Raw genomic sequence first — 14,792 nt, 5'->3', positions numbered from 1 at the left:
TAGCCAAATATCAATGTCTTATAACTCTTTCACATTCCTGAAACCCGTACCCCCCTTTAAGAACAAATACCTTTTGCATAGCCATGGCATTATCTTCTCCATTTACCTACCCAAGGCACATTGTTACGTCCATTTTGATCCTTAATGTATGCCTATTCATGCTCCTGTCATTGTTAAATGTGTATGTTAAATAAAAATAAATAAACACTTATAAAAAAAACAAATACGCAATGTATTTTGCATCCACATGAAGCTGATAGTTACTTGCGCAAGTCCGATCATTGAGTAAGAAATTCTTATTTAGAGAAAATATAAACCATGATTGATATACATCTGTCACAGGTTTACTCTAGTGAGTATTATTAAAACTCTTCTTGCCTGTATAATGTTTTGAAACTATGGAAAGAAAAGAAAAGGGAAAGCCAACTTTGCCTTATGCTGCTTACACACGACCGGACTTTTCGATAGACTAGGTCCGACGGAACGAATCCGTCGGACAATTTGATCGTGTGTGGGCTTCATCGACCTTTGCTGTCTAAAAATCAGACGGACTTTAGATTTAAAACATATTTCAAATCTTTCCGACGGACTCGAGTCCGGACGAAAAATCCATTCGTCTGTATGCTAGTCTGACAGACAAAAAACCAACGCTAGGGCAGCTATTGGCTACTGGCTATGAACTTCCTTATTCTAGTCCGGTCGTACGCCATCACTTTCAAATCCGTCGGACTTTGGTGTGCTTGTGTGTGGCCAAGTCTGTTCATTTGGAAAGTCAGTCGGAACACCGCTGAAAGTCCGTCGGGAAGACCGTCGGACCTAGTCCATCGAAAAGTCCGATCATGTGTACACGGCATAAGACTTACAAACAGGAACACATGGGGGTGTAAAGGCAAATAGCCCATGCATTCTGCAAGTACAGTTTCACTATTTTTTTCTTAGTAAAGGTAAAAGTGGTAAGAATTACCCCTACAATCACATAGGGTTTGACCCTTCCACACTCTATCAAAAACTTATAAAAACGTTTGCCTTTACATACATGTTAGGCTCTCATAAGCAAGCAAATATTGATGCTGTTAACAAAAGGCAAATGTAACTTTCAGATAGTCACATAAATAAATGATGTCTGTGTTTTAGCACAGTGGTCCCCAACCAGTGGCTTGGAAGCAATTTGTGCTTCTCAGTTTTCTTTGATTTGGCTCAAAGCTGCAGAGCGGCTGTTCTGTACCTGTCTCGTCTCCATAGCAGAGAGCAAACATGGAGTGTGTACTTCAGTTTAATTTTGTAATATAAGAAGTTTTTAATAAAGGTGGCCAAACTAAAACATAATCTCAAACAATATGACATACTACTGTACTGTACTCCCAACCTTTCATAAATGAAAAAGGCAAAGCAAACGCTTCCCTGCCATGTATATATATTAGATGCATCTTAACCGTCTCTTTTATGCTACTACAATAATACCTGAACTCCAGTGATAGGTCCATTGTACTTAATTCCAGGATTTTTTTCTTTTGTACAGTTATAGTGTATGTTCAGCCAAAACTTTTTACCTTTGTTTTGGAAAGAGCAGGTGGAAGAGTTTGAAACCCACATTGGGTTTTTACTGCTATCCAGAGATTTACACTCACTTCCTGCCGACAATATTTTACTAGACTTGAGGTAAGGGGATTTTCCCAACAGCAACATAGTCATAGAAATAAAAATGGAAATTCATATTCAGGGGCATTTCTGAAAGCAGTGGTCCTGTGTGCAAAATTATAAGGTGGGCCTCCTGGCCTGAAAACAATTCTAATTGAATTGAAAATATGGTAATCCCTGCACTCCCTAACCCTATGTCCCTAGTGAAGCTATTGCAGTGAAATGCTTTCCCCTAAGCATGTAGTGTTAACAATAAAGTGGCATTGCAGTGCTAACAGTATAATAATGAAAATTCCCAATGTCCAAGGTGACTCAGATATGATTGGTACTCAGAGCTAGCGCCAATCAATACATTGTGCAGTAACATAAATAAACATACATAAACATATTATTAAAACACTGTGCATAATCAAACATATATAGTGCTATGAATCAAAACCCAACAGTATTCTGAATAGTGCTATGTGAAAAAGTTCAAACAGTTATATATAGTCCTCTCTGAAAGAAGTTTGCTTCCAACCTGTAAATATTGTGCCACACCACACATCCATGACCAAAAATATGATTCTATGGTGACCCCAATTCCACCTGCACTCACCAGATCTTATTGAAACCTCTTACATATATCAGAAGGTCAAAATTTGCTGTTTGCCCTATAGGTATTCCCAGATCCACAGTAAACCTTGTCAGTCCTTGTGTCCTTAGGTACACATAGGTAGTCAGATGTCATCATATTATTATTATTATTGTTATTAGTAACGATTTATATAGTGCCAACAGTTTACACAGCGCTTTACAATGGGGACAGCACAATTACAGTACAGTTCAATACAGAAGGGACGGGGGGCCCATATAAAGAGAGATGTCATGGATAAAAGTAAAAAGAGCCTCCATATAGAGTACAACGAATGGTCCAGCCTGAGCATTAGATGGGGCCAAACACTGGCTGTTTGCCCATTTGATAAACACACAAATTATCGGGGCATTCTACCTTTTGTTTGGCCCGCCGCACAATGCATCGGAAGCCCTGATTAGGTGAAGCAATGAAAGCTTTGCCCAATCAGGGCACAGAGCACTGTTAGAGCCAAGATGGGAGAAAGTAATAATGACTCTATCCAATCATGGCTCATTGCTCCTAGTCCCGCCCCACACTATAAAAATATTCTCCACATAGCTGCCATTTTCAGTGTGACATTGGCGTGTAGAGAGATAGAACAGGGCTCAGTTCAGTGCTGCTAGCGAGTTAGTGTGCTATAGTGTGCTAATGTGCTTCTGTTGTCAGTGTAGAATATCAGTTTAGCATGAATCTAGTGATAGTTCATTGTGAATGTAGTGCGACCATTCATTTTTACTTCAGTGTCAGTTTTTGTGAGTGTAGAGTGATCATTAATTTTTACTTCAGTGTCAGTTTTTGTGCGTGTAGTGTGACCATTCATTTTTACTTTATTGTCAGTTTAATTTGTAAGGGCAGGTTTCCTGCAGTATATATCAGTGCAATACTGCACGTTTAACGCAGTATATATCGGTGCATTACTGCATGTTTAACGCAGTTCATATCACTGTGTTACTGCACATTTCTCGCCATATATTAGTGTGTTAATGTATGTTTAACACAGTATAAATCAGTGCATTACTGCACATTTAATGCAGTATATATCATCAGATGCAGCGTGACACTTGCCACCATTGCCTGTCATCAAATGCATCGTTACACTTGCCACCATAGCCTGACACAAGATGCAGCAGGTTACTTGCCACCATTGCCTGCCACTTGCCACCATTGCATGCCACTTTTCACCATTGGCTGTCACCAGACATAGCCTGCCACTTGCCACCATTACCTGTCATCAGATGCAACATGACACTTGCCACCATTGCCTGCCACAAGATGCAGCATGTTACTTGCCACCCTTGCCTGTCATCAGATGCAGTGTCGGCATGCCACTTGCCACCATTGCCTGCCACATGCTACCATTGCCTGTCACCAGATGCAGTATGTTAGCCTGGTTCTCTCTCCTTCCTCTTCAGCTGGTCATGTTGGGGGCTGCAGTTTCCCCCTAGGATTGCAATGGGCCAGTCAATCCTCATTACTACATGTACCATGATCCTCTTCGATACTTCTTTTTGATTGTTTTTTTCCCCCTGGCCAATGGGAGGAAAAGTGGGGGAAACATAGTGGCCAGCTGTCCTGGCAAGCACCGCCGCCAAGAACAGCAGCATGAGGAGGAGAGGGAGGGGGGTTAAGAAGAGCTCACAGCTGCTCTCTCTCTACACAGACAGACAATCCGATTTCCTATTCTGCTGCCCGCTGATAGGAGGAATGGGCAGGAAACAAAGCCCTCTTCTGACAGCGGCGCCTCGAGGGGTGGTGGGGGAGAGGATGGAGGCAGCGCAGTTTCTCCTCCTTGGACCCGCTCGCTGCTCCTATCATTTGCCAGCAGGGAGAGCGGGGGGGGGGGGGTTATCCAGGGCACCTGAGCTTTGGCACCCCTCTGTCTTAGCTTGCAGGGCCTGGGCACATTGCACCCTAAGCACCCGCCCAGGATCGGCCCTGGAGTCAGCCACTTGCTCCATGACGATGCACAGCCATTACTTGATTTAGATCTTGGTTCAGAGGTTGAGAAAGGTAGGAACATGAGCCTACAGAAAGAGGGGAATGGTGGTAGACAACAAATTGGCAGTCATGTTCCCCCAGCTGTAGCGTATTGCCAAGTTGTCTCCAGTGAAAATGAGGATGGAGGGGATGATGATGATGATGATGATGATGAGGTCACTGACATTATTTGGGTGCTGGATAGAGCAGAAGAGGAAAGTGAGGCATAACCCCAAAGAGGCAGCCATCATGGAAGAGTAGAGAGCAGCCAGCCTATTCCACCAGATTGTGGAGCGGTTATCTCCCAGTCCACTTCCCACAGCTCAGCTGTTTGGGTCTTTTTTAGCACATGTGCAGCCAATTGCACTGTTGCAATTTTCAAACTTTGCCTCAAGTGCATTAAGCATGGTAAAAAATAATTGGGGTACCATATGCTTGACAAGGCATTTATTCTCCCACCACTCAGCTGTTGGCAAAAGCATCTGATAGCCACACAATAGGGGTGCAATTCTGACCCCCCCTCACTCCTCAACTTGCTGGTCTACCCTACTATACTTCGTGACCTCTCAGCAGCCTCCACTGCCAGGGAGGATAGTATAACGCAGGGTGTCTCAGGTCCTTGCAGCACATTTGCCAGTAGCACACCACCAGCTGTAGACTACAGCAAGTAAATTTATCTGCCTCATCTGCTGCAGCGAAAATAATAAAATACAGTCACTGCCAACCACATGCCCAGCGTTTAAATTCAAACTTGTCAAAGCTGCTGGCTTTGCAACTCCTGCCTTTCTGTCTGGTGGATTCTGCCCCTTCTGTGAATTTGCAGAATATGCTGTACCACAATGGAAGGTTCCCAGTCCCAATTTTTTTTCACGTATTGCTATTCCAGCTCTCTACCATCATGTAGAAGACATTGTTGTGGCATTGTTGGGCAAGGCAATCAGCCCCAAGATCCACATTACTACTGACGCGTAATAGACACCGGATATCTTAGACATAGGAGGTGCATGGGGAGCTGAAGCAAGGTTTCCAAACCCCTCCAAGGGATTCTGGGTTCCACCAGCCCCCCCACCCAAAGTGACTCTCGTCACAGGCACCCCCCATACCCAAAGACCAATTTATCCACACCTGTTTGACAAGTGCATATTGTTTACATTTTTAACAGCAAGGCCAATTCTTGCTTTCATCAAGAGTACCTTTGTAGGGTTATGGTGTGAAGGCACCACCTGACACACAAAGACAGGTACATATTATTGCATATTTTGACAACAAGGCCCCTGAAAGCCCAAGACATCAAATGACGTTCTGCGGTATGGAAGTGGTTAAATAGGATGCACCCATTTGTATGTATACAGAACAGTGTTTGTCAGAGAAGCATGTAGGTGTTAGCATGTGCTACAACAAGCAGAAGTGACATCAGCCGGAAGTCCCACAGAACTTATATCTTCATCATCAAAGATCAATGTCCTCAGGAGCGATACTCCTGGCATATCCCCTGCTCATTAAATACAAGACAATCATCTCAACCCCCTTTTGTATAACTGTGAAGTAAAGTCAAAGTTGACAATCCCCACTGTAAAAGCTTTATAATATGTTGTATTGCGATGGATGCAATAGTAATATTCTATAATTTCAAACTACACAAGAGGCCACCATAACACAGCACCATCTAGTGTAATATAAAAAAATGTTCTAACTATTATATGTAAAAAACAATACTGGCTTCTAAAAGTCACCCAGTGGCGAATCCGCTGCTCGGACCAGTTTTATTAGAAAGGCCGAGAGAGTTATGGCATCTAGCTGCAGCCATTACTCCGGTATTTAACGTCAAAATCATGACATATTTTCCCAGATAGGCAGTGGGCGGCACAGTGGTGTAGTAGTTAGCACTTTCACCTAGCAGTAAAAAGGTTCACTGGTTTGAGTGCCAACCACGACACGCCTGGAGTTTGCATGTTCTCCCTATGCCTGCGTGGGTTTTTCTTCCGGGTACTCCAGTTTCCTCCCACACTCCAAAGATGTACTGGAAGGTTTCTTGGATCCTGTCTAAAATTAGCCCTAGTATGTACGAATGTGAGTTAGGGGACCTTAGATTGTAAGCTTATTGAATTCTAGCCATGGAGAAGGACAGTGACATTACTATTTATTTGCTATCCTTTAAAAAACATGTCATCAATATTTAGCAATGTCCTGGGGCCCCTGAAGCCCAACGATCACCTCCAAAGTTAAAGGTATCGCCTGCTAGTGTCCAAGGCCTTAAGGCTCAGTTCACACCTATGAGTTTTTTTATTGCTTTTTGCAGAAACATACTATAGTCCATTTAACATGGTTTCCTATGGGGCACATTCACTTCTATGCTTTTTTATGTTTTTGGAAAGGGCCAGGGACTTTTTTAGGCTGCATTCACACCTGGGCATGGCCAGAATTCTGGCCACGAAAACAAAATGCCAAGGTGTGAATAACAAATCACACAGCGCACATTTCATTCATTCATTCATTTCATTGTCATGCGATAAATTGCACTGCAATCGGGCAAACTGAATCGCATGAAGGTTGTTGTCTAAAGAAAGTTCAGGAGCTTCTTTTGGGCAACATGCTTCATGCAATGCAGCTTGTAATTGCAGTGTGATTTATAGTGCGGCAAAACTGCACCATGTTTTTAGGTGCCATTCAAATGAACGGCACGTGAAATGTGCGTTGTGTGATTTGTCATTCACACCTGGGTGTTTTAAAATTGCAGTTCTGCCCACGATTCAAAATGCCCATTTGTGAATGCAGCCTTAAAAGCAAAGCTGCACATTTTTTGTTCATCCGACTTCAATGGAGAAGCTGCAGAAAAGCATGTGTGCATTATTGCCACATTTTGGAGGCAATTTGCATTTTTTAATCCCCCCAACACATTGGCAAAAAAAAAGCATAAAAGATGCAAAACATTAAAAAACCCACAAAACATAGGTCAAAACTGCAAAATGCACCACAAAAAGCACTGCAAAATAGATTAAAAGCCATCTGCATAGGTGTTAACCAAGCCTAAGGAAGGCACTGGCTAGTGCTTCTGTGCTAGATGCTTCAGATTTCAAATGATAGTTTTTGGTGCAAACCAATGCCTTGGCCTATGGCTTAGGTGAGTTTGTGAGCCAGATGGATTAATCATGAACATGTTTTTTGGTCAGGCAACACACTGACACCTTTGCAGCCATTGTGCTATATGCTGGATGTTCAGTGCACCCCTGTACCTTTAAGAAGGGATGGGCTCCCCTTCAGTCCACCTGCTCTCACCTATCCATCAGAATGCATGTGCCTCCACTGTGGGGACACTTATAACCTATACCTAATACTACACTAAGCCCTTGTACACACGGTCGGAAAATCCGACGGAAAATGTCCGATCGGACAATGTTGTCTGATAATGCGACCGTGTGTGGGCTCCATCTGACTTTTTCCGTCGGAATGTCCGACCAACAAAGTTTGGGAGCTGGATATAAAAAATTTTCAACAACATGATCCGATGCGCATCAATTCTGATCGTGTGTAGCCTAGTCCGACGGACAAAGTGCCATGCATGTTCAGATCAAAGTACGAGAGCAAAGTTATTGGCTACTAGGCTGAACGTAGTCCCGTCGTAACGAACGAACGTCATCACGTTCCGAACAATCGGATTTTCCAACAACTTTCTCCGACCGTGTATATGCAACACAAGTTCCGGACTAAATCCATTGGAAATTATCTGACGGATTTTGTGGTCGGAACGTCCGACTATGTGTACAAGGGCTTAGTATTAGGTACTACAGATACCAGGGTGCCTTGATGAGGCTCTGTGGCTTACGCATGCATTTGCAAATGTGTGCAGACTAAACCCCTGCTTTTAACGCATACTGTTAGACAGGTTATTTGGTTGTCTGCGGGCTGGTCGGTAAGTTAACCTTGTTTTTTTTCCTTGGATTTATCCTTGGCCTTGCTCGTACCTGTTGTTAACAGTGCAGCACTAATAATACATAAGACAAACGAACATATTGCTCATAGCATAAAATGTTGCAAGTCTCCTTTTTTCTGATGAAGAAAAAAGATGAAAAGAAGAGTTGACAGAAAAAATCTCCTCTGCGGTGATATGAGAGTGCTCACAGACATTCATAAGGTGTATCTTAATCCGTGATTCCTCCACCAGTTATCTTACTTTTGTTAGGTCACACTTTTGCACTGACTGAACCCCCACATTTTATACTGTACCTGTTGCTAGCCTTTGAATGCTTCTTACTGCGATAGCCAGCTATAGATGGGAGCAAGTGGCATATTTTTTTCATCACTGCCTTTTTTGTAGCATTAGTCATGAACATCCCTGTCTTTTGAAAATGAACACATTTTTAACACACTTACAAAAGAGAGAGAGAGACATATAAAAACTTTACAATTGTGTTACAGTGTTTATCTCTCAGCATATGCTTTACCAATAAAGAAATGTAATACATGACAAAGAAATCCCTGAGTATCATGGTGTACCTAAATAGTCAGACGCTGCTCACTTTGAAGGTGTGTTTGTCTATATAAACTTTGGATGAAGCTATTTGATTAAGCATGAGTCACTGCTCTAATAATTTATTCAGATCTGTAAACAGTGGGCTTCTTTCAGCACAACTGGAAAATACTTTGCTAAGCATGTGAAAATAAATCTACAGCTCCACTTGCTGGCTAGCATTTCTTTTTGCTTATAGCATTTCCAATCATGGACTGCAGTAATTATAAGTGGAAGCTAATTGTTCTTGGCAATTATTTAAAGGATGAAAAGTAGAACTAAAGACATTTTTTTATTCCATTTTGGATAGAGCAAGGGAGAGTTATAACTCCTGCCATGCTTTTTGTCATATGGGTCCCATTTAGGAAATCTCCCTTTATTTCTTGCCCCATAGCCATAACAGGGAGTCATTTGAAATCCTTCCAAAGTAAGAGAATGCCAGGTTGCCACCAGGGTCCCAAGAACTAGTGTCCCCATTGGAAGATTTCCCCTCTATTCCTGTTCTGGTGACAATCCAACTTTTCTTTCACGTTAACAGTGGGTGATGACATAGGACAACTAGAAAGGATGAATCTTCTTAACGGAGGCACAGGCAGCAATAAAAACAGTGTTATTAAACTCTGTAAAAAATGTAGATCTTCTGGCCTCAGCGCTATTATCAGCATTATCAAGCATTATCAAACACGATGATGTTTGCTCTATGCCTTCCTTTTCAGGACTGGCTTTGCCTTGCATTCTGTTTGTTAATACTCTCTCTCCTTTGTGTCCTATTTTTGGGTGGCTAGACCTGGAGACCTCACAACAAATGATAATGGTTTTGAAGTAATTTCTCCCTTCTCAACATCAGAATTCTCCTGATTGATTATTCTGCCACTTCTAGGATTCATATATAACAAGCTCAGATAGTGTGGTTACTCTTTATTACTGAAATAGAACAAGTGATAAGAGAATCGGTTTAACTTGCTCAACATTCACTGAACACTTAAAAAAAAATAGAAACTCCAAACATAGCACCTAACCCCATTAAAGTTTATGGGAGCAGAATTTTGTATTTTTTTCTGGCCTTTTTCAATATATAATAATAATATATATATACAGTATATATGAAAATGTAAAAATCCTAATGTGCTGACACCCTATCTAATTTCTTGAAGCCCCAAAAATGTCAGGGCAGAACAAATACCCTCAAATTACCCCTTTTTGGAAAGTAGACAGTCTGAGGTATTTAGTAAGAGGCACTGTGAGTTTTTTGAAGTTGTAAATCTTTGTCACAATTATTTGGAATATGAAGAAAAAAAAATAAATGGACTTTTTTTTAACATACTGTCACCAGTACAGTACAGCTTTATCATACAACTGGTGTGGTGGTAAAGATTAGAGACACTGACTGGTGACAGTATTTAAAAAAAAATAATAATAATTATTCCAAATTTTTTTTTTTTTACGATTTATTTTTTGAAACATACTGTGACTAGAGCAATACAGTGTTACCATAATAATACATTTTATTGGAATAAGCAGCTATGTTTACTGAATGAAACAGGTTCATTCAGTGTCTTTTGTTGTGATTAGCCAAAGCTAATCACATGGTACAGATAGGCTGTGATTGCCACTGTCTGTACCATGTGATCACTGTGACCGCTCACAGCTAGCAACACAATTGTATTCAATGGATGACATCAAAGGAAGCCAACCATTGCTTACAATTGTCATATGATTCGCTGTGATTGGTCACAGCGATCACATGGTGCTGGCAGCAGGCCGGTATAGTGATCGGTCATCGGCTGTGTCTGGTTAACACAGCCAATCACAGACCGCAACGATGCATGGCCCTGCCGGGGTCGTGTTCTGGGGGGACATCATATGACCTCCTCCCAGAACAACAGTGCTCCCGTCTGGCCATCATTTTATTATTATTATTATTCAGGATTTATATAGCGCCAACAGTTTGCGCAGCTCTTTACAAAATGAGGGCAGACAGTACACTTACAATACAAATCAAGTCAAATCAAATTGTACTATAGAGTGGGAGGGAAGGTGTTAATTTTTACAACACCAATCAATGAGGTTGGTGGGGAGGGTTTTGCTCTGAAACAAAGAAGCAAAGTTCTGCTATTCTACCAAGATGGCCACCTCCACACATAAACACCGTAGATAACAAGGAATGGTAAGTCAGTAATAGGTAAAGATCAGCCACAGGGAGCCTATATGCAATACTACTGAGTAGTCTGTTGTCCTCTGCTTGTCTTTTTGGGCACAGTTTCCCCAGTTCATGTTTTCTTAAAGTAGACTTATGTGGAACTAATGTTTTTTAATAAAGTATCTAACCTCAAATTGATTACAGTATAGTTAATAAACTAAATAAATCTGTACATGAATAATATTTCAATATGAAATTAGTCTTTGCATCTCAATAAAGTAGGAAATACAAAAGGTTTATTATTGAATACAAGAGGTTATTTTGGATGCAGAGCAGCTGTGAGAAGCACATGTACATTCCACACACGTGTGCTGCCATATACAACATATGGACACACAACATATGCATGCACACGTCCATATGCAAGCGCGTGCGCAGAGCAAACACAGTCTGAGCAGTTGGAGGGAGGTGAAGCTTGTGGTTAGAACGCTGCTGTGTAATATTTAATGTCAGGTCGGCTTGTCAGTTTTCTGGTAATTAATGCAAACGCAGAGTCGCAGCCTCTCTGGAATCATATATCAGTGCCAGGCCAGCACGTCGTGCTGAACCGGGGAGTGTTATTATGGGAATTTTATATGTATTAGCAGCTGATGCACATTAATACGTTAAAAATGTCAGACAATCAGATCTCTAATTGTCTGATTTAAATGTCTATTTGTCAGGGGTTGCCCAGGTGACTGGAGACAGAAGCACATAACAATTTAGCTTCCCCAAGAAATGCTAAGAAATAGAGGAGGGGAAGGAGAGCGTAGAAACATTTATCTTTGTACCCAGGGGAGTAGAATGAGGGTAATAGATGCTGATACTTCTAGTCACACAATGAAAAGTCCAGGAGTGCAACTAGATTCCTGAATTGTTGGAATCTAAAGTGGAAAAATATGATATACAACACATATGCTTACTCAAAGGAGGCGGACAAGTGTTAAAGTGGAATTCCAGGCACAACCTAACTTTTCTTACAAATGCTTCCTGCCTCTCCAAACACCTATTTTGACAAAGCTGCTCTGTTCTTGTCATGTGATCCCTCTCCTCCTTTTTCAGCCAGTGGCTGCTGCAGAGGAGAGGAGGGAGTGTTGACAACAGAATAAGGAAAGATCAGCCACAGGGAGCCTATAGGCAATACTACTGAGTAGTCATTTGTCCTTTGCTTGTCTTTTTTGGGCACAATTTCCACAGTTCCTGTTCCTTTTAAGTAGACTTATGAGGGTAATAGATGCTAATACTTATGCCGCATACACACGGACGGATTTTCCGATGGAAAATGTTCGATGGGAGCTTTTTGTCGGATATTCTGACTGTGTGTAGGCTCCATCAGAATTTCCAACACACAAAATTTGAGATATGGATCTCAAATTTTCAAAAAACAAAATCCGTTGTTGGAAATTCCGATCGCGTGTACACAATTCAGACGCACAAAGTTCTATGCATGGTCGGAATCAAGCAAAAGAGCCCCACTGGCTATTGAACTCCAATTTTCTCGGCTCGTCGTACGTCACCGCGTTCTTGATGTTCGGAATTTCCGACAACATTGTGTGACCGTGTGTATGCAAGACAAGTTTGAGCCAACATCCGTCTGAAAAAATCCCATGGATTTTGTTGACGGAATGTCTGATCGTGTGTACTCGGAAAATCCGACAACACACATTTGTCCGTGGAAAATTTGAAAACTTGCTAGCCAACATTTTTCGCAGAAAGTCCGACGACAATTGTCTGATGAAGCATACACACGGTCGGATTTAACGACAACAGCCTGTCATCGAACATTTTGCATTGGAAAGTCCGATCGTCTTTACGAGGCTTTAGAATTAACATAAGAAGAACTGGACAAACTATCATCCTATTCTTATTAGCAGTTCAGTTCTAGGGCTCAGAGTATATTAACAGTAAGTTCATAGACAAAACTTTCTACTGACAAAAAACATTCAGACTATGCAACCACAACCACAATGGGAGCCAACTGGATTGGACTGGTAAGCAGGGTGATACCCTAGAATCTTTTATATCACATGATAATGTCAATTATGGCTGTAATTCTAAGTAATATGATGTGTGGGTGACCTGTATTGGGCTATGTAAAAGTATAGCCATGTGCAGGTTATAGTCTCTCTCATTGGACACTGCCACAGCACTGCTCCAATTTCCCACTTCCTCACTTAGGGCCATAGGAACTGCAGAGGCCCACAAGCAACCGCAACAATTCTTTAACCTAGTCAATATTCTGTGTGTATGATAGTGCCAATTATAAAATTAATGTCTTGGGTGAATAAATGGTATTAATATTATCATAGTTTTATTATTATATCCTTATTAGTTGTTGGGAGAGAAATGCTGTATGTATGCTTCAATTGAAGACCTATAAGAGAACATAGTCAGACTTTTAGCTCTGCAGTCACCAAAGCTCATGGTTCCTGCTGACTGGAGAACTCTAGCTTTGATCCAGTTGTGGCTGCAGAGAGACCACTGCTTTCCTACAGGGTCCCACTCTGAAGCTGGGGACAGGTTTTCTACTCAGGCTGTGGCTGCTTTCTAAAGATAAAGTACAGTAATGCCGTGTACACGCGGTTGGAATTTCTGGCGGGAAATGTTTGATGTGAGCTTGTTGTTGGAAAGTCCAACTGTGTGTATGCTCCATCAGACATTTTTTGTCAGAATTTCCGAACACAAATGTTTGAAAGCAGGTTCACAAAAAACTTAGTTGTCGGAAATTCCGAGCTTGTGTACACCAGTCCGGAGCACAAAATTCCACACATGCTTGGATTCAAGTTTGAGACGGAAGTGCTCGGTCTTGTAAAACTAGCGTTTGTAATGGAGATAGCACATTTGTCACGCGGAAAATGTTTAAATCTTTCAAGGCAGCGTATTCAATTCTTCTTCATAATGCTAGAATAATGAAGTTGATTTGCTGCTGATATTCACACAGAGTTCTGACAAACTGATTTCTTTATTATTTCTCGTGATCTCCTGAATATTCTTTGTTTTTTTTTTTGTTTTTTTTCGCAAAATCTCTAGAATAATCTTTTTTTTTTCTAGTGATTTCCATAATATTTTTTGTCGTTTTGTATGTCAAGTTACCACAACACCATTATTATCTTGTATTTATAAACCTCAAAGAGGTTGGTTCGTGTTGGTGTCCCTTGTTAATTTGACATTGTATTTTTCTGTTCAATATTTTTTATTGAGTTTTTCAAAAGTATAACAGATAAACGTTTAACATTTAAACATTTGTTACACACACTTGCATAAGTACATGTTCCAATGTTTCACCATGTTAGAAAAAGAAAGATTTATGGCAAGTTAACTTTGGTAGATTCACATGTAAGAATTATGAGTACAAGAAGGTCATATTAGTCATACGAAACTTGATAGTAAGGAGAAATTAAGAGATTTTATGTTTATCAGTCCATATTTTCCAGTTGCTATCAAACTTTTGGCACGTTGAAGAGTTTATATTAATAGTCGTTCAAACGTGTGGTTTCTATTAAGCAGCGTATTTACCTCAGTAATTTTAATAGCTGATGTATTTTTCCAGGGTCTAAGTATGAGGGTACGGGTTGCTAAAAATATGTGAGTAATGACAGATCTATCTTCTGGAGGAAATTTCTCTATACCAATATGGAGTATAGCTAGTGTAGGGTCAGGAGTTGTCAGTATTCCTGTTATTGACGAGATCAGTTGGAACGTTTTATTCCAAAGACTTGTCAAGCTAGGGCATGTCCATAAGGTGTGTACAAGATTACCCACTTGTCCGCAGTTTCTCCAACATAGGGGAGATGTGTGAGGAAAAATGGTGGCAAGTCTATATGGTGTATAATGCCATCTATTGGTAATTTTTAGCATCATTTCCCAGTGGTTCA

Source organism: Lithobates pipiens, unplaced genomic scaffold, assembly GCF_037356315.1.
Source record: "Lithobates pipiens isolate NorthernLeopardFrog02 unplaced genomic scaffold, aLitPip1_a1.2 Scaffold_16, whole genome shotgun sequence".
Lineage (NCBI taxonomy): Eukaryota > Metazoa > Chordata > Amphibia > Anura > Ranidae > Lithobates > Lithobates pipiens.
This window is presented reverse-complemented; position numbering follows the sequence as displayed.